The following is a 20159-nucleotide window of genomic DNA, read 5'->3' as shown; positions in this document are numbered from 1 at the left end:
CAATCAAAGAAGTAATGTACTTGTATGTCAATTATACTATAACTTTAGACACATACCAAGATTTTATAGAATGGATAGATGAAACTTAAACATGAATCCTAACTATAGAAGAAACAAAACTAGAAATGATAGAAGAAATGATAATAGTCGCAACAATAAGCAGAAGGAAGAACTCAAAGAGCATGTTGAAGAACTCAAGGAATTATTTGTGAGAGAAAATTATCTAGAAAATTCATATATAGTTTTAGAAGAGCAATATTTTGATGCACCTGATAAGAGATTGAAGTCAGAGATTGTGTGTGATTTATCTAACTTGAATTAAGCACCTTTTATCAGTAATACAACATCAAAATGATGGAACAGAAGATAGAAGTTGAGTTAAGAGGTATAAAGTTAGCACGAGGTAGTAGAGGTTATAAGGAAGCTCTAGTTAAGAGTGCAAATTATTTACTAATCAAATGAAGGAGAATGGACCAATCAAGTTTATTGGCTAATAGTATAATAATTTTTTTTTAAATTGGTAGATGCGCAATTAATGTGAAGTTTATTTTGAAATATTTAAAGGATATGAACATGTTTTTGAGTATCACTTGATCATGTGAAGAGTTAAGGAGAAATTTAGAGAAATTTGATAGTGAGTAAAGGCGAATTTGAAGTCTTCATTGTGCGAAGTTGAAAGAGCCCTAGTTTTGCAAAATTCAAGTATTTTATGAAGTTTTTGAAGTATTTGAATTAGCTAAAATGATGAATCCTACTATTAGTGATGTTAGCGAGAGGTTGAGGTATGTGTTTACAAACCACCCATTCATATCCCAAGTAGATGATCCCTTAGGAGCATTTTTGCAAGTTCTAGAGAATGTTCTTCATGTAGAGGATGATAGGTGATATATTCACTGCAAATTTGAGAGAATTGCAGAAAATCATATTCATAAGGAACTAGACCTAGTGTGCCATGGAGAATTTTGGTTAAAACAAGAGTTCACACACCTAAAGCAACTGAACATTATGAACCATATCTTATTTACAAACATTCATAACCATGAATGGAGAAGAATCATTTTTAGCCACATTCACGAAGAAATGTTTTGGTTTGGTGATGTGCCTATCATGATTATAAATGATACGATACATAGGTTAACTGATTTATGTAATAAGGTAAGAAATCCAATTAATGTAAAGAAAAGAAAGAAGCTATTGAAGACCAAATCAAATGGTAGGAACATGAGGATTGGACTAATAAAGAAGACAAATGTGAGATTGATTAGAAACATCATTGGATACAAGATGGATCATAGTTCAAGTATGAAATCAATGCCTATTGGTTCCTATATGCAACATACATGATGACAATTGAGAAAGAAAAGGTCAACATGTGTGACATTTTGATGCATCAATTGGTGTATAACATAGAGAAAATCAAGAAGACTATAAGTGTGGTGTTTAGGTTTGAATCATTACTGATACATCTATTCTTCCAAGTGTTGAGGCAATTTGTTGGTATGCCTATAAGGGAATGGGACAACAAGAATTAGTACACCATGAGTTTGGTGACATGTCACTATAGAACACAGACTAAGGAGAACATTGTCAAAGATATCAACAAGATGATTAAAGGATTTCAAATTGAAATAAAGTAGAAGTAAAGGGTGACACCCTCACTAGTAGAGAAGTACAAGGAGGAAATATTTTTCATGGTGGAAATAGATATAACATGCATGGAGGCAATTGTTCTAAGAGTTAAGTTCATAGACCCTATGGGCAATGAGTTAAGTGAAGAAATAATTAAAGGGTGTGTGAAGATCATACTCTAGTATGAAGACGAAAAGGACACTCCTCAACGGGTAGCTTGTGTACAAAAACCCAAAGAAGTAGAGAGAAAGTTGTATAGTAAAGAAATTAAGAAGAATTTTGAGAAGAAAATAGAATCAATTCTCAAAGAATCAGGAATGACTAGAGAAGAATTAAATAAGATAAAGGGTATAGCCTTGGAGATGAAGGCTAGTAGTCAAATTAAGTATTGGAAGCTACTCTTATTGCCATGGAAGAATATTTAGATGGAGTAATAGTAGCAGTATCTAGACTTGGGTCAATGCAAGAGGTTAGGTCTCAATTCCATGGAAGTCCATTTCATAAAATGATACTTCTTTAGAAACAAGCACCTAATTTTTAAGAACAAGGTACCCATTACGGATCGAGCACATGAACCATATTTTAAAAATTGGGAACCCAATTTGTAAACAAATAAAACTCATTTTTGCATTTGTTTTGTTATTTTTGCTACTAATAGGGATTTGGAGACAGGAGCCTAAATTGCACTTAGAAACAAAAGCCCAATTTGAACTTTCTACTAACCCCTAGGTTGACGTTTCACTCTTCCATGTATTTTAATTTGTTTTAAATTATTTTATTACATTATTTTTAGTTTTGTACTTTACAATTTCATCAATTTATTACTTTTTTTCTCACAATTATTGATTTTATATATGTAAAATTCTAGATTTGCATTGTAAATTATTGTGTTGCATGGATTTTTATTCTATTTATATTTAGATTATGTTTTCTGTCCTCATTTTTTTGATAGTTAGATACTCATTTAAATTTTTATTTTGTAGATGTTCATTTAAAAATTAGTATTTTAGATGTCTGGATATATTTAATTTATATGACACATAATTAAAGTTAAAGTGATGGATGATTAAAATTAAACATGTATTTATGTTGATGTTTTAGATTTATTTCAACTAAATAGTAATTGTAAATTATTTTTTGTACACATATTAAATATTAACCAAAGTTCATTGCTAGGATTTGTATAAACCCTATACTTGAACCTATACTTTACACTTTAAAACATGTTTGTGAAATATTTTTATAACTATAATATATTAACTTATTACCATATTTGTATCCCTAATTAAACTATAATCCAAATCTTAGGTATATATATTAGACCTTGAATTTAATAATCAAACTCTAACCATAATCTTGAACCATAACTATAAATAACTTTTTAACCTTAACCATAACTAGTTCATATTTCTCTCTACTTGAACCATAACCCTATTATATCATTAATTTTAGTAAAAATATGCTTCAACCATAAGAACAATTGAACTATATAACTCTTCCCTAACTTAAATTCTAACCATAATCCAATCTTAACTATAACCATAGTAACATTGACCTTAATATGTACATCCTAACAGAACCCTTTCTAATGCATAATTTGAAACCCTTACTTCAATCCTAAAACTAGCTCTAAATCTTAAGTGCCTAGCTAGATAATAAGTTAAGTTTTAAACCTTATATTCCTAACCCTATCATATAGACACTAAATTCTAAATGTAGATGTAAACCATGATGTTAGACCATATCCATACCCTAACACTAAACCTAACCAAGTTTTATGTGTGTACCCTAGAATGTTATTTTTAAAACTTAACTTAACCATTAAAATGCTTCTTTTATACCTCAACCTAAACCTTAACCCTAAATTATACCCTAAAATGTTATATTAACCTAACCAAGCTTTATTTTCATACCCTAAAATGTTATTTGAAAACTTAACCATAACCCTAGCCCTCTAACCCTAACCCTAAAATATTTATTTTATACCTCAACCTAATCTCTAACATGAACCCTTAACCTAAATTCTAACTACAATATTTCCCTTTACTTGTATGTAGCCCTATTCCATCCTTAGTTCTATCACAAATTGTGCTCCAACCATAAGAACATTGAACTATATAAGTTTGTCCTAGTTTGAACCCTAATCGTAATCCAATCCTAGAACTAGAGCCACATTAACCCTAATCGTAATATGTACACTCCAACAATGCCCTGACTAATGCATAATCCTAAACCCTTAACCTAATCCCTTAAATGTTGTTAAATATAAATCCTAGAAATCAAAGAAGATAACCAATAATAAGAAAGAGTTAGAACTACAAAAAAGACACAAGAAATATTGTAGGAAAACCCTTCAAGAATGAAGGGAAAAATTGAGCCACACAACACAAATATATCTTTATTGGTAATGAAATGTTCAAGTATACAATATCATTTACTTGATGTGAATATATAACAATAAGAGAGACTCTTCACATTTTAACCAACAGTCTCTTGAGATTCCTATAACTCCTATAGTTAATTACAACTCTTCTAATATTCATGCCTCAATGCATGTGAATGACAAATGTCATTTTGCATTTAATATTACAAATTAAACATAAGTGTCCTTTTTAGCTAAAGATGACAATAATGGTAATAAGGTCCGAATATTGAGAGATAAAGATCTCTATCATAGCTACAAACTTTAACACTCGCTGTTAGCAAGCGAGAAATCTTTAGTTGAATAATCACACAAAGATGCAATCAAAAAATGTCAATGATAAATTTTGATCATACGAATTCAAAACATAATTCATCAAGTTACTCAACATGAAAACTTGTAACAATGAGTCATATTCATGAAATTGCTCAACATGAAAACCTATAAAAAATACTCATATTCATGGAATTATTGAACATGAAAACCTATAACAATTACTCATATTCATGGAATCACATAACATGAAAAGATTTGTAAGACTCGCACCTAAGCCTTTATCCATAGACTCTCTCAACGTGAACTATCATATAATCTCTCAACATGCCATCCAACTCCCATGATGAAATCTCTCAACATGATGTTCATGATTGCATAGTGAAAGAGTTATCATATCTAATTTTACAACCTCATTTATATATATAAGAATAAATAGGCAATAAAAAAATAAGACTGTATTCCATTTAAGTCTTAACTTTTATAAATAACACAAGCATCACAAGAATCTATGAGAGTGATGCGGATTCTATAAGTACTCCCTCTTAATTATGAAGCCTCCCTTTGAAGTTAAAATATCCCTCTCAAGATCAACATCTCCCTCTGGAGCTATAATCCTTATCTTGTTGTATCATGTTCCTGCAACCAATTGAGAAAAGAGATCAATAATATAAAAACTTATCTATTGGTTCCATATGATTCCTCTCTAGTGGATCTGGCATAGACATCCTCAATAATTTCTCACCTCTCATGGGAGATCAAGAATATTCTAATATACAAAACTATTCACTTCTGATAAGGCCAAACATTACTCATCGGGTATGATTGATGCTTCAATCTTTGATAGCAGATTCTCCCTAGCAAATGCAAACTTCTTTCTGAACAAAAAATATGGTCTTTTCTAAAAAGTCATTTGTATACTACAAGAAATATAAATCCATATATATTTAATAATATCTTTTGACATGACTTTTCTTTAGAAAGAACCAAAATGATGCATGAGATCCCCGTGATGGTTATGCTAAAATTGATAGAGTTGAATAAGTCCAAGAGCTACCTCAAGAAAATAGGGAAAATTCATATATGGTAATCATAATCATAATCATAATCATAATGGACAAAATGCATGTTGTCGATGAGATAATGATCATATATGTTGTTGTAAGAAATTCATCATAAAATAAAATTATTTTGGTTTATGCTTTGAATATTTTCATTTGCAACTCAAAATATGTAAACATAATCAAGCATCCCTCCTAATAACTCTGACAAAGCTTTTATGAGCTATGACTTACAATCATGATGATGCTCTTCAATCAACCAAATTGATTAGTTTCCATAGTGTAATATCTCTCCAGGTATAAAATGTGCACTTCATCTTTTGGCTCCTTGCCTCAATGTCTTCAGTGGGTGGCTTTGAATCTTTTTGAATACCTAAAGCAGTGAATGGAAAGTTTTTTCATGATCAACGAGGGAAGTTAGAGGAGGGTAAGGAGGGCCTCAAGGATGCATAGTGGGTAGAGGAGGAAGAACCCTAACTCATGGGCCTCTTTTTTGTATTCCTACCATTGATTTATGTTGGATTTAGCACCTTCACCTAATTTTTAAAAAAAGTTGCTAACATTCCCCTACTTTGATGTTACATACTTCTCTTTGCATAAAAGATCAAGTGACTCGTATTATAAGAGTTAATAATAAACAAGAAAGATAAAACTACAATAAATTCCACCATTATAAATAAAGAACTAACACAAATAACAAACCACTAAAGACACCCTAATGTTGAAAAACCAAGAATGACGCATGATGCCAAGGGGTGCAAAACAAAATGACTTGAAGGAGTCATATAAAAAATATAACAAATCACATCCTAGTAACAAATAGTTCTCAATGCTCAGATTGAGAATCATTACTGCTATAGAAGATGATAAAGATTGACAATTCTCCATACTACTCAAAATTATGAAGATCTAGATTTAACAAGCTAGGAGAGATTACAAAGAAAAAATGAAGAAAGAAACTCTTTGATTCAAAGAAAATATGCCTCTTAGAATAAAATGAAGGGATCAAGCAAGACACAAATAATTGAAACACCATGATGCCATCTAAATGCACATGCATGTTTGGATTTTGGTCAATGCGAACCATTTTAACACAATGTCAATAAGATATATAGATAGAGACAAATCTGGATTTGATTCAAATGGTCTTTAAAAAAATGATGTAACTTGCTACATAAGATATAAAGAATAAAAAACATTGATAGGACATACACAATGTCGTTGAGTAATGGTACTTAACCTTGAGCATTTCCCAACACTATGATAATCAAAAAATTGAATGAATTCACTCACAGCTATCAATCCATTAACAAAAGGTTTATACAAAATTCTTTATTTCTATAATTAAAAAAACAACAATTGGTTCTTATACCATGTTAAATCTAAAGCCCATAAATCAAAGAAGATAACCACCAATAAGAAAGAGATAAAACTACAACAAAGACACTAGAAATATCCTAGGAAAACCCTTCGAGAATGAAGCGAAAAGCCCATCCACACAACACAAATATATCTTTATTGATAATGAAATGTTCAAGTATACAATATCCTTTTCATTGATGCAAATGTATAACAATAGAAGAGACTCTTCACATTATAACCAAATGTCTCTTGAGATTCCCATAACTCGTATAATTAATTATATATCTTCCAATATTCATGCCTCAATGCATGTGAGTGACACATGTCATTTACATTTAATATTACAAATTAAACTTAAGTGTCCTTTCCAGCTGAAGATGAAAATTATGGTAATAACATCCAAATTTCAAGAGATAAATATCTCTTTCATAGCTACAAACTTTAACATATATGAATAACTAGATAATATAAGTTAAGTTTCAAACCTTATTCCTAACAAAATTATAATTAATGTAAAAATTGAAAATTTAAGAGAAAACCTTAAATCCTAAATGCTATATTCTAACCTTAATTCTAAATGGAAAAAATTTAATCAAAGATGTTAAATCCTAAATCTCAACTAGCATATATTAATACTCAGTCTAGTAAAACCTAATTTTGTAAATGTTAACACTTTAGAACACTTTTTTAAAGTCTTAGAACAATCATAACACTAACCTTTTTTTAAAATAGTTCTAATACTTAGCCTAATTTTTACTCTAATCTAAGTATAATTGAAATCTTAATCCATACCCTAACCCTAATCCTTTGTGTAATAATTTAATTTTAACATTATTGCACGATCATAAGTTATTGTAGGTCATAACCTTAATTATAATGCATTCAATAAATTTAATCTCTATCCTACTCTTTTTAATATAATATTCAAGTAGTGAAAGATCTATTAAATATAAATATATGATTTTAAAGATATAATTATATTTTAAATAAATTTATAATAATTTTTCATGTAGAGTTTTAGAATGATTGTTAGTATCTTTGATGTAGGGGGATATTTTTCTAGCTTTTCTTGGTGTAGAGGATTACACATGTTTCCATTCTTTTCATTTTTTCCAAACTGATTTGTTTCTTCCTATTAAGTGGATTTATGTGTTGTGAGAGTACTAAATTGTCAAAGTTGATAAATAACTGAGTAATGTTTTGTGGGTCTCATGTAGCCGACCAAGTGCACTTAGATTTGTAGCGGATATCAATAGTCTGAATGCTTGAAGGTGAGTTGATACTGATATAGAACTCAATTCTATTATGTAGTAACTACTCCATAGCATAGGTTTGTATACAACTTGTTAGTTAATAATTTTGCCAAAATCTTTGACAATTTAAACAAGGGAGAAACATACAATCTAACCAATTGAATTCCTACGCTTTGATTAGGAATTCTCTACTTTGAAGGTTTATTCAATATTGATTTAGGTGCAGCTACCTTCATGAAAAGATAATCATTATTCCTCATTAGAGGGAAAATCTTTCCAAGGAATATTTTACGAAAAATACTCAAAAGTTAAAAATCATTTTACAAATACAAGGTAAATACTAATACTTGAAAATCATTTAATTTTAATGAATAAGGTCATGTACATGATTAAGAGCAAAGATGAAGAAAAAGTATTTAAAATAACAAAGATTTATCGTCCCACAGCTTTCAAGATTCAGAACAAATAATTTCAAAAGAATGCAACAATGACAACTTAACTCCAAACATAACATACAGTCTCAAGAATGCATATTACTACAAAGAAAGCAATAGTATTTTCTTTAAGAAACTTTAGTAGAATAAAATTATAGAACTTTACTCCAATTGCTACAAATTTGAAATGTTCTATTTTAAAATCCCAAAAGCATAGAGTATTAAAAAAAAGTAGTTTTTCTTATGTTTGCGGAGAGATTAACCCCTTCAAATATTAACTATTACATATATATATATATATATATATATATATATATATATATATAGAGAGAGAGAGAGAGAGAGAGAGAGAGAGAGAGAGAGAGAGAGAGAGAGAGAGAGAGAGAGAGAGAGAGAGAGAGAGAGAGAGAGAGAGAGAGAGAGAGAGGCATAGGCCTGGATAGTTATCCAAAATTATCATGCGAGGAGTAAGTAGTCTTTAGTTAATACAACTGTATCAATTGAAATGCATAAAGAAATAAATAGGAAAAAGAGAAAACAGTTACCCACTAATCATTTGCCACATCAAGAGGAACTATCTGCTCTGATGACAATCCTTGTGGCTTTCCATGCCTCATACGCAGTAGTGAAAGAAGAGATAATGGATTGATGAGCCAAGTTGGCATACGCCATCTTTTGTTTCCAAATTTCTTTCTCTCTCTTCAGCTCTGTCATCTTGTCATTGTGCATCTACAAATACTTTAAATTGATTATTAGCATGGCTTTAGTATGAGCAATGTTGGAGAAATCCTCCCTGCATGGTTCCTTTTTGTGTCGAACCTCATGGAATTTTCTCTGGATTTCACAGACCAATTCTTCCATAGGGGCAACAGAGTCACTTTCTTTTCCTAAATAATGTTTATCAAACCATTTTAGATCACTTTGAGTGATCTCATCCACAAGTTTGAGTTTGTCCAGGATTTCCTTGATTTCACTAATTGCTTGGGTTAATGCCTCATTTCTCCATTTAATGCAATCCTTTATGACATACAAATTTTTCTCATCAAGATCAGTGACAAGGCATTCAACTTGGAATTTTTGTAGACCAAATCCTTGGATTTACTCAATCCAAAGTACTACCTTCACCCAATTATTTCTTTCCTTATGAAAACTATCATTGCTAGACTCCACCATTTTAATGATGACATCAGTTTTCTTTGAGGCCTTGTCCAAGAATCTAACCTATTCCATAGTTTTCATTAGGATGTGTTGTAGCTATTCTTTAGATGCTTTCACAATAGCCTTCCACTTTTGTAGATTTTCAAGAAATTGTTGATTAACTAAAGAGGATACATCCACCAATGCTAACATCTCACTCAGTGGTTTGGGTTCTAGATGTAGGATGGCATTGATATATTGTGCCATTTTTTTGATTGCCTCCTTCATTTCCTACTTATCCTAGGTGTCCTTCCAAACTCTATCTACTATCTTCTTGTTTGAGGCTTCAAAAATATTCATGTCAACTACACGGTTCCCCTTACCAAGATTGACTCTTGTTATTTGATAGTCTTCAGGAGAAATTTTTTCAGGGGGCATGTCTTTCAATGGCTTAACTATTTCATCTATCCAATGTCCTGAGTTCTTATCAAAGTTTAGCCTAGACTCAGTTTTGGCCCTTTTAGCCTTTGAAGGCTTTCCTAGGCATTTTCTAACCAGATCATCAATAGGCATGGATATGGGTACTAGACTCCTTTTCCTCTCGATAGAGGTTTCTAGCCATTTAGGGGTAGTAGGTTCTTTACCTGCCATAGGAGAAACTTTAGCTATGGCCAAGGTATTAGATTGAGAACCACTATTCTCAAGGGATTTCTAAGGATCTAGGGTATTATCGGCCATGATGGAAATGAGAGAGTGCTTGAAACTTGCCTTTTCCATAGTAGGATCTAGGTAAACTGTGATTGTTTCCTTTCCTTTTCTTAACATTGCCTTTTTAGTTTTGGAATGAGTTACCCTTATGAATTTTGGCACCTCCTCTTGAACTTGAAGTTGAAGTGGCTTTGGAGTTATGTCAACTTCAATTTCAGCTTCAGCTAAAGGAAAACCTACAACAAAGGCAGCAATATCATGGTTAGAAATGACCTTAGGTGTGCACTATGTGTTAGGATAAACTATGGACAGAAATAAAAACTACATGCAAATATAAACATTAACAAAAAAAATAATAGAACACATAGAAATGAACACAAGGCACCAAGATTTAACGTGGTTCACCCAATCCTTGGGCTATGTCCACCAAACAGCAAGTCCGATCTTATTACAATCCAGTGATTACAACCTGATTACAATTCGTAATCCCTTATAGCTCAATACCGCCGCAAGAACCAATTTTGCATCGGCGGTATTGAGCTATAAGGGATTATGGATTGTAATCAGGTGGTAATCACTGGATTGTAATAAGATCGAACTTGCTGTTTGGTGGACATAGCCTAGGGATTGGGTGAACCACGTTAAATCTTGGTGCCTTATGTTCATTTCTATGTGTTCTATTATTTTTTCTATTATTGGTTATATTTGCATGTAGTTTTTATTTCTGTCCATAGTTTATCCTAACAAGTGGTATCAGAGCGAGGTTGTCTTTCAGTTATCCTCTCCAGGAAAGTCTCACGATTAAGTGGGAGTCTCACGGTTGAGTGGGAGCGATGGAAGATGAGGGTAAGTTGAGGGTTGAAAGGTTTAATGGGAAAAACTTCTAGTTATGGAAGATGCAAATGGAAGACTATCTATATCAGAAGGATTTATGGAAGCCATTGGAAGGAAAAGCCAAGAATCAGGGAACTATGTCAGAGGCTGAATGGGATCTTTTGGATAGAAAGGCACTTGGAAGCATTCGGTTATGCTTGGCACCATCGGTGGCATTTAATATTACAAAAGCAAAGAAGAAAAAAGATTTGATGAAAACCCTAGCGACATTGTATGAAAAGCCCTCTGCTTCGAACAAGGTATTTCTCATGAAGCATTTATTTAATATGAAAATGGCAGAAGGTGGATCTGTTGCAGATCATTTAAATGAGTTTAATACTATTACTAGTCAATTATCTTTTGTGGGTATCAATTTTGATGAAGAAATTAGGGCTCTCTTGATTTTGTGTTCTTTGCCTGAAAGCTGGAATGGCTTGGTAATGGCGGTGAGTAACTCTGTTCCTGGATCTAGTACCCTAAAATATGATGATGTGATCGGTCTTATTTTAAGTGAGGAAACTCGTAGAAAATCCTCAGGTGGATCTACATCAAGAAGTGCTTTAAATGCACAAAGCAAGGGCAGAATGATTGAAAGAGGAAGTAACTCTAGAAATTGTGGGAAATCAAGAGGAAAGTCAAAGGGGAGGAGGTCTCAATCGAGAGGACCAAATGATTGCTGGTACTGTGGGAAACCAGGGCACAAAAAGAAAGATTGCTGGAATCGAAAGAAAAATGAAGGAGATAAATCAGATGGAGACAAGGAGGAAAATGTGGTAAGTAACAAATCCAAAGAGGATGTTTTGCTTCTGTATTTAGAGAATGTTGATGATTCATGGGTTTTAGATTCTGGTGCTTCATTTCATGCTACACCTCATAAAGGTTATTTCATTGATTATGTCCAAGGGGATTTTGGGCTTGTTTATTTGGGGGATAATGAACCTTGTTAGATTCTTGGAAAGGGAAAAATTAAGATTAAGTTGCAGAATGGGAATCATTGGCTACTACATGAGGTAAGACATGTTCCAAAACTAAGTAGAAATTTAATTTCAGTAGGGAAACTCGGTGATGAGGGTTGTGTAGTTACTTTTAATGATAAAAATTGGAAGGTTTCAAAAGGTTTCCTTGTAGTAGCAAAAGGTGTGAAAGTAGGCACCTTATATCTTTGTACAGGTCATATTGTTCCTTCTACTTTGATTCTTTAAGAGAAAAATGAATATTCAAGAACAATTACTGCAGTTGAGTAGGGAGAACAAATAGCTACTGTAGATTCTAATACAGCGTTGTGGCACAATAGACTTGGGAACATGAGTGAGAAAGGTATGAAAGTACTTCATTCAAGGAAAGCTTTACCAGGTCTGAAATGTGTGAATATGGATTTCTGTGAAAGTTGTGTGTATGGAAAACAAAAGAGAGTGAGTTTTGTAAAGACAGAGAAGGAAAACAAAAAGGAGAAATTAGAGCTTGTGCATACAGATGTATGGGGAGCGGCTCAAGTATCTTCCCTTGGTGGATCTCATTATTATGTTACATTTATTGATGATGCAACTAGAAAAGTATGGGTTTATTTCCTTAGACAAAAATTTGATGTATTTCAAACTTTTAAGAAATGGAAATGCTTGGTTGAAAATGAGACTGGTATGAAATTAAAATGTCTCAGATATGATAATGGTGGTGAGTATTGCAGTCATGAATTTGAAGATTATTGCTCCACTAATGGTATTCATAGACAAAATTTTTTTCCAAGGACTCCACAAGAAAATGGAGTGGTTGAACGCATGAACAGGACTATAATGGAGCGCGCAAGGAGCATGAGGTTGCATGTTGGGTTGCCCTTACACATGTGGGCGAAGGCTATCAATACTATAGTATATTTGATTAATAGAGGTCCCTCTACTCCTTTGGGTTGTGGTATTCCAGAGGAAGCATGGACTGGTAAGAAGGTGAGTTATTCTTTTCTCAAGACCTTTGGTTGTGAAGCTTTTGCTCATATAGACTCTGAAAATAGAACCAAGCTAGAAGCTAAATCAAAGAAATGTGTCTTTGTTGGATATGGCATTAATGAATTTGGTTATAGGCTTTGAGATTTTGAAAATTTTAAAATTGTTAGAAGTCGGGATGTCATATTCAATGAGAAAGTGTTGTACAAAGATCTGTTGCAGCAACATGAGAAGAAAGAAGATGATTATGTAGTGCTGGATGATACTCCAAAAGTTGATGTCCCAGCCATTCCTCATGATGTGCAACAACCGCAACAACAAATAGCACACACACCAATAAATGTTAGACGGTCAACAAGGAAAATTAGACCTCCACAAAGGTTTTCTCCCTCTTTGTATTTTATTTTACTTACTGATGCTGGTGAACCTGAAAGTTATGATGAAGCTGTGCGGGTGGATACTAAGATTCAGTGGGAGTCTACAATGAAAGATAAAATGGACTCTTTGCTGAAAAATAAGACATGGGATTTGTGCAAGTTGTCTGTAGGTAAAAAGGCTTTACAGAATAAATGGGTTTACAGGTTGAAAGAAGAGGAAGGAGGTAAGAAAAGATTTAAGGCTAGGTTGGTTGTAAAATAATTTGCACAGAAAAAGAGAATTGATTTTGATGAGATATTTTCTCCTGTTGTTAAAATGACTTCTATTTGTACTGTTTTAAGTCTTGTGGCTACTGAAGATTTGCATTTAGAGCAGATGGATGTTAAAACAACCTTTCTTCATGGTGATTTGGATGAAGAAATATATATGGCTCAGCCACAGGGTTTTGAGGTCAAAGGTAAGGAGAACTTAGTGTGCAAATTGAAGAAAAGTTTATATGGCTTGAAGCAAGCACCTCGGCAATGGTATCTAAAATTTTACAGTTTTATGCATGAGCATGGATATAACAGGTGTCATTCAAATTATTGTGTTTATTTTAAGAGGTTGGATGATGATAGCTACATTATTTTATGTCTATATGTTGATGATATGCTTATAGCTGGGTCTAACATGCATCATATTACGGGCCTAAAATGCCAGTTAGCACATGCATTTGCTATGAAGGATTTCGGGGCAGAAAAACAAATCCTTGGTATGAAGATTTGTAGAGATAGGAAGAACAAAACCTTGACGCTATCTCAGGCTGATTATGTTGAGAAGGTGTTGCAACGTTTCTGTATGGAGAATGCTAAATCTGTCAGGACACCTTTACCTGGTCATTTGAAATTGACTAAGGAGATGTGTCCCAAGATACAGGAAGAGGAGGATAAGATATCCAAGGTACCCTATGCTTCAGTTGTAAGAAGTTTGATGTATGCTATGGTATGCACTATGCTAGATATTGCACATGCGGTGGGAGTCGTTAGCAGGTATATGAGTCATCCAGAATTTGAGCATTGGAATGCTGTCAAGTGGATTCTCAGATATTTGAGAGGGACATCCAATAAGTGTTTACATTTTGGGGGCTCTACTACTGATTTACAAGGCTATGTTGACTCATATTTGGCAGAGGATATTGATACCAGGCGGAGTACTATAGGTTATGTCTTTACTGTTGGTGGGGCAGCCGTGAGCTGGGTTTCTAGGTTACAGAAGATTAATGCTTTATCCACTATAGAGGCAGAGTATGTTGCTGCTACAGAGGCAGCCAAGGAGATGATATGGCTTTAGTTCTTCTTGGAAGAATTGGGATATCCTCAGAAGGATAATTATTTGTTTACAGATAGTCAAAGTGTCATTCATCTTGCTAAGAATTCAGCTCTGCATTCTAAGACCAAACACATACAGTTGTGGTACCATTTCATTCGGTCAGTTTTGGAGGATGGACAGTTAAAGCTAGAGAAGATACATACCAATGACAATCCAGTAGATATGTTGACAAAGGTTGTAACAAGGGAGAAGCTGAACTCCTCTTCAGCTTCAGTTGGTCTTTTAGACTAAACGTGAATAAAAGAACAACAGAGTCCAGGGTGGTTTGATCCAGTGGGAGCCCCATGTGGTAGTTGTATTGCTATAGGATCAATCTCCAAGTGGGAGATTGTTGTTTAGTGTGGAGCCTGATTAGTCCCCAAGTGGGAGATTGTTAGATTGTGGTGACTGATCAGGAAAGTACTGTACATACTTCATAAATAGTGGGGTTCGGCCAAAAATTTTTTTTGGGCAGTGGCCGACATGGTAGACGACATATTATGGCCAACATATGGCCGACATGTTATAACCCTAAAGCGGTTTAATACTTGTATAAAAGGGCTTAGGGTTGGGTATTTTTTATTTATGTTGTGATGTGAAATTGGTTCTTGCGGCGGTATTGAACTGTAAGGGATTACGGATTGTAATCAAGTTGTAATCACTGGATTGTAATAAGATCGGACTTGCTGTTTGGTAGACGTAGCCTAGGGATTGGGTGAACCACATTAAATCTTGGTGCCTTGTGTTCATTTCTGTGTGTTCTATTATTTTTTCTGTTATTGGTTATATTTGCATGTAGTTTTTATTTCTATCCGTAGTTTATCCTAACACTATGTTTCCTTGTGCTTAGCTTTTGAATATTTTTTTGAGACTTCAAGAGTGATTGATTCAACATTCTTTGATTTTAACCACTTCTCAGTTATTCTCAACACTTCTGCGGTACAGGACATTAGGTCATCCTCTTCCCTCTTAGTCCAATCAAGCTTGGGGATGGGTATTTATTCAACTTGTTCAACATAGAATGGGTTGATCACATCCTTAGCTTCATCTTCTTCTATCCCATGAGTATTGAGATTTACCTTGAACACACTGATCTGATTAATTGTCAGTTTGGACCATAATCTCTTCTTGAATTCAAATTCATCAAGGCAATTTGCCTAGTAATCTTGCAAATGAGGAACATGGGTTAATGAAGATGCATGCCCAAAATTATTGTTAGAAAATCCTGCATAATCAAAATCTTTTCTAGTAGTATAGATTTTGAGGCATAAATGTGACAATGCAGGTTGTGCCAATTTAGCCTATTTGTAATTTGAACACCTATGGTGACTAGTCTCAATAGAGAATAGGCATGCAAGTGACTTCTTTGTGCTTTCAGAGGAATGAAATACAAAACTAAGATGCCTACATATCTCTGATAAAACAATACTGTCTAAACCGTAATGTGGCAACTTAAGTGGTTCACCAGAAAAACCCCCAATTCTAAGATATGTAAATTTAGGGAATTGGATATAAAAGTAGCCATAAATTTTAATAGATTGCATGGATTCCTCTGAAAATCTATGAGTTTCATGACCTTGAAGCTCAAAAACTAACCTTCCAAGAAAAACATCATTAACCCTTTTGAACTCCTTGCAAGATTTGGTGGCATGAAGGTCTTTATAGCATTGATAGATAGTCATTTCTTTTGTCCAGGGCATATGTCGAAGTCCCTCCCATTCTTTGGATGCTGCTAAAATATAGACCAGGTAGGAATATAGAAAGAATGGGCTGAAACTACCTATCGCTATGAGGCCTCTATGAAAATTCTCGGCTATTAAATCAGCCCAATCAATAAATTTTTCACCTTTAATGATCTTCAAAATGAAAAGAGACATCCAACTTTCCCAATGAAATGCATGATCATTACCCTTGACCTTGTTCAAAAGTAACACAATGTTTGCTATTTCTTTAATGATATGCTCAATTATTAATGGCTTAGGCAATCTAGAACCCCCTTCTACTAGTCTCAAAAGTCAAGTTTGAGCTATGATGTTGTCGTAGTTCTTCAATCTACCATGATAAAGATGCTTAGATTCCTCAAAGATCCACGGTTCATAGGGTTCCTTATGAGGGATTCTTAGGGTTGTGCTAACACTTGTCCTACATATTCTTACTAACACCTCCCCTAAAGTTTTTTTATGTATCTGGTGTTGGGTTCATAGTGATTTGCACACTCTACGACTAGTTCTGGGCATTCAATAGCAGATGGGAAGGTAGTGGCTTCTAAGAAACCACTACTGGCCAATTTTCAATGTATGGGACTATACTAAACATCCCTCACGTGCTTAATTATATCCCCTAGGTTTTTATTCACCATGAAACTATCCCAAATTTTGAGAAGGGAACTCAATAGGAAGGGCTTTTCAAGCTTAGGCATTTTGGGGCAAAAGAGCACCATGGTTTAACTCAAAAGATATAGATTTATTGAATTAAGCCAAAACACTTCAAAGGGAAAACTAGGCATGGAAATGAAAAAGTGAAAGATAATGCACTTACAATTTTTGGTAGAGTCCAGACATCCACTTTCCTTGCTTACCAATCAATGTCGAGAGCTCAAGATGATGAAATGAGTTGTTATGTAGGACAAGAGGTTATTATAGAGGATATTAGAGAAAAGATTTGAGCAGGCAGGAAGAGTTAATTACAAACATGTCACTTTTACTTTGACAAGTCTTGCAAGGCTTATTTGCAATAAATATTCATCACATCCGCATGCAACTTGTCCTTTCATGATATCACAAAAATCCGCACACAACCTTTTTCCATAAAGTAACCGTACTTAACACAATTTCTCATAATTGCCACAATTATTGCATTTTGCATCTTCAACATCATCATGTGCGACCCATTCCTTTGATTTACAAAAATGAACTTATAATCCTACTATGCCTTCTTTGCAAGGAAACATGTACACGTTAGGAAACCATGAAGTCAAAGTTGAAGTTAAAGTTTAAATCAACTTCGGCTTCAACTTCAACTTCCAAAAATAGACTTGGCTCGATGAGGAGAACACCTTTCCGAAATGAAAAGGAAGGGATGAACTTGAACTTGAACTTGAAGTTTAAATTGGACTTCAACTTCAACTTCAAATTGTAAAAAGACACTTGGACGAAAACTTTGTACATGAGAGAAAAGATATGATAACAAAACTAATGCTTGATATCTAAAAGAGTTTTAGAAACGTGTTGAGGTAAATCCAAATCTTTAGGAGGATAAAAATGTAAACCTAATAAATCAGCAAGTTGTCATATTACTGTAATGGTTATTTCCTTTGGAAATTGTTATTTCCATTCGAATTGCTTTTCAATTGCTGCACTATATTGGAATGCATTATCTACCACTCTACATTACAAAATCTTTATTTTAAGCAACGGACAGGGACTCCAGCTGCACCTATGCAGCTCTTGTTTCACGAATAAATCTGAAGGATTTATTAAGTTCAACATTAATGTGAATATTAATGATTGTACATGACTATGTTAACAACGTAATTTAAATGTTCTTATATTTATATTTAATTTCTTGATGAAGAAATATTACGCAAGAGAATGGATGACATTTCCGCGGTGTCGTCATAACGGTTATGATCAATTGTTTCCTCTACGATTTTGGTAGTTACAGATGCTTATTGTAGAGCTGATAATCATAGACTCTTTAAGCATGGGATCTCTTATAATTTTGATTTAATTGAAGATGGTAATAATTATGTCGCATAGATTATTATACTAACGAATTTTTCTTTTGTTTCAAGTTAGAAGGGTTTCCTTAAAGATTTAGCGAACTATAGTTGTCAGAATTGCATTCAATTTCGTGAATAGAAATCGATAGAATGATATTATCATAAATCCAAATCATTTAGCGCATGGGGCAAATGCGTAATGACTCAATCAAAAATCGCTTTTATGAACTCAAAATGATTGAATAACGTTTCAAATGAATAGGAATCAACATTGCTGAGCACAGTTAATTCTTATTGTAGCATTTTGAACAATTATTTGCCCGGTAGAAGATACAACTACTCACTCATAAAACAAAAAAGGTGGCTGAAGAATCTCAAGGCCTACTGTGGGACCTGGTAAGTAAGAAAGCGCATTACCAAGGCCTTAAGTGATAGGTCTCTGCAGTAGCCGTGGGCGCTGGTGAAGGTGAGGACTCAACGTCAGTGACTGTTATCTTCAACTTCATACCGTTTTCACAGTGCTGACCAAATCCACAGATGAACCATGCATTCCCAGTCCCAGTGAATGTCAGCACCTCATGTCCGCTGTCCAACACAGGGAAGATCGGTTCGTTCAAACAGTTTGCGAATGACGTCCCATTCACCACCAGTACGTTGTGAACACCCTTCGCATAGTTGAACTCTGTAATACACGATGACATTTACACAATCGTATATGCAGAGATCTAATATTAGTTTTCACGAAAGGGAAATATAAGAATGAAATTGGAAGGAATAAGTGATATCAAAATTAGTACCAATGCTGTCCCCAACATGGAATTGTTTATCTTGTACCCACGCCTGGTAGTCAAACCCAAGTGTCCAACCCTTGTCGTCGCCCACCGTGAAAAGTGTGCCAGCATCACTCATCACGATGAATGATGATAGGGAGGCCAACACTATCAGCGAAACCAGGATTTTATTTGCCATTGAGCTCTTTCTTTCTTCAAACTACTCCTTCAAAACGATTAGAATGTATTTTGACAGGGTTTCCATGATGTCTGTTTATAACCCCGCTCTCTGTGAATGATAGCAATAAAACCGGCGCCAGCCGGAGGGCCGGACGGCAGATATTGTGAAGAATCGCGCTAAACCCAAAAGGTTCTACCAATTTATTTGACTTGCATTGTTTCTATTTTCCCAAATGACAAAAGAGTTTTTCTAAAAATGTGAATTCTTCATGTCATTGAATTTTTATATCATTCAAATATTTTATTAAATGGTCGATATTTTTTAAGTTTGGTATTATTAAATGGTCGATATAAATTACAAAGGATTATTTATAGTTTTTGTTTTCTAAATTTTTTTAAATACATATATATTTATAAGTTTGAACATTTTATTTTAATTTTTTTAACACATTTTTACAATTTTATTATTGTCTTTAGTATTTTATTTAACAATAGAATTATTCCTGTTTATATCTATGAATCATATCCTGTTTTTAAGGAATTGTTTTTAATGTTTAATGAATTTAAATAAGAACCTATAAATTAGTTAATAAGATTATGATTGTTTATTTATAATTGTTATTTGATTGTTCTATATAAGATATATTAGAATGATAGTTTCAAAGATTTTAAAC

General features: G+C 33.5%; 1 pseudogene across 1 annotated transcript; it reads right to left on the bottom strand.

Annotated features, from left to right (window-relative positions):
* Window positions 1–18948: 18948 nt before the first annotated feature.
* On the bottom strand, window positions 18949–19504 carry LOC149544418 (blue copper protein pseudogene; annotated as a pseudogene). Its single transcript, XR_016355116.1, has 2 exons — window positions 19333–19504; window positions 18949–19217 (listed from the first exon to the last, which is right to left on the bottom strand). The product of XR_016355116.1 is annotated as a blue copper protein pseudogene (transcript).
* Between the last annotated feature and the right edge of the window lie 655 nt (window positions 19505–20159).

This window comes from Cupressus sempervirens, chromosome 8 (assembly GCF_028749045.1).
Source record: "Cupressus sempervirens isolate cs-2001-9-10 chromosome 8, ASM2874904v1, whole genome shotgun sequence".
In the NCBI taxonomy this organism is placed as follows: Eukaryota; Viridiplantae; Streptophyta; class Pinopsida; order Cupressales; family Cupressaceae; genus Cupressus; species Cupressus sempervirens.
Note: the sequence above shows the minus strand (reverse complement) of the source record. Positions and strands in the feature narration are given on the sequence as shown.